We start from the raw sequence: 2,152 nt of genomic DNA, 5'->3' as shown, positions 1-2,152 counted from the left end.
TATCGGAGTCGCAACAAATTAAGAGGTTTTATTCATTACTATATTTATTACTGTGTAAATACTTTAGTGATACATTTTGCAGAGGAGGGGGCATACATACAGGAATTTTATTGCTTCCGTGTGTGAATGCAGGTATTACTTGGCATGTCGGTTCTCAGCTTCATACCAGTGGTATATCTGATTTGCATATGGATGCGCGCGTAAAGCATGACAATTTCTTTCTATTCGTTTGTCTACAAAATGGCAAACTTCATAGACAGCTTCCTGCAAGACAGGTCTCTATCAGTTAAAATAGGCAAACAATCGATCTGATTTTATGGCACTGGACAATGGCACGCCACAAGGCAGCATTATAAGCCCAACCCTGTTTAACATCATGATTAATGATCTTTTTGATCATGTCAAACTTCTAAATTCGCTGATTTCGTGGCAATATGGGTAAAGCACAGAGATGTTTCACAAATCAGAAAACAAACTCCAGTCAGCCCTGGACAGAGTAGATCAATGGTGCAATAAATGGGGATTCACCCTTTCAAGTGAAAAAACTGTTGGAGTTCTCTTCAAACGCCGGGGAATAGATGCTATGATACCCAGTGTCTCCATGAAAGGCAAACCAATCAAATTCGAAAAATCCGCAATATTTCTAGGGGTGTCCCTTGATCAACAACTCATTTGGTGCAAACATATAGAATATGTGGAAAACAGATGTAAAAAAGACCTGAACGTTTTACGGGCAATTTCAGGCACATTTTGGTTAACATCGAAGGACACTCAGTTGGACCTTCTACAAATAACAAAAAATAGACAATGGTTTTGAGGCCTTTCACTCAGCATCAAATACTGTCTTGAGCTGCCTGGACAAAAAACAATACAAAGCCCTAATGCTGGCCACAGGCTCAGTAACAGGCACTTCATTAGAAGGACTACAAGTAGAAACGGGAGAACTATTATTGAAACTAAGCAAATGCAGGCAATATTATCGTTCTGGGGACAAATATCATACCCTTTGGTTAAAAAGATATGGCAAGACAAAAACACTCGAGATGAAGCACTCGCTCGATAAAAATCCCTCACTAAAGCCATCTGGGATATTAGTACGAGAACTCATCCGAAGTCACAATTGTGATGACATTCATTCAGTAGCTATCACTAAAATTCAAACTACCTGGGACAGCTGGACCCATATATACATAGACTGATGGATCCAAGAATCCTATCAACAACTGTGCTGGTTACTGGATCCATATCCACAGCCACAAACCCCAAGCACTTTCGGTTCGCCAGCCTGATGGTCAGTCAGTATTCACGGCTAAATTGGAGGCAATTCATCATGCACTCAAACTCATACCGGAACTTCCGGAAGCAACGGCAGTCGTCCTATCAGACTCGCTAAGTGCAATTCAAGCCATCAGTGGCAGAAACTCAAACTCCAGGCCAAACACAGTCAACAATATTCTATACTAATATACATAAATGTCGGACCAGGGGAAACAGGTGGAGCTGTGTTGGATCCCCAAAAGCAAAGCCTCTATAGCAGAAAGATGACAAGTCCAATGGGACGCAAATAAGGTCGGCAGATGGCTATACAAAATTCAACCCAAGATCCAACAAAAGTCAAATTCATGCTCAAATGAAAGGAAAATTGAAATTGCCATCTCACGCCTCAGACTCGGTCACAAAAAGGTCTATGACAAGGTTTGTTCATCTTCCAATCAGGCTGAATCCACTGCTGACGTGTTACTAGAAACCTATGATTGTGGGTTCGAATCCCGGTTCGCCCCAATTATGTTTCTAGGTTTGTCAGCACCATACCCGTGCTCGTGGGTTTCACCGTTGTCAAATTTACGTCATCAAGTTGCGAGCGCATGTTAGAATCTCCAGAAATGACATCATTATAGAACAATGTTTTATCGTAAAAAAAGCCACTCTTCGTTGTTCTTTGTTCTTATATCATCAAATATGTGTCAATTGTGACGTATCCATGTTCAAACAATCGTGTAGCTATAGCAGACATAAATATGATTTCGACTTACATCTAGTATATGCTTAATTTTAAGCATAGGGTCTATACATCATCGAGTCTCTGTACCAACTGCAAAATAATAAAATTTATTTATACAATGTCATAAAGTTGTGCATGTTGTAATACTCT

The sequence above is a fragment of the Haliotis cracherodii genome, unplaced genomic scaffold (genome assembly GCF_022045235.1).
Source record: "Haliotis cracherodii isolate W230 unplaced genomic scaffold, xgHalCrac1.p SCAF_12, whole genome shotgun sequence".
Taxonomy (NCBI): Eukaryota; Metazoa; Mollusca; class Gastropoda; order Lepetellida; family Haliotidae; genus Haliotis; species Haliotis cracherodii.
The sequence above is the reverse complement of the archived record's forward strand: the minus strand, read 5'-3'. Positions refer to the sequence as shown.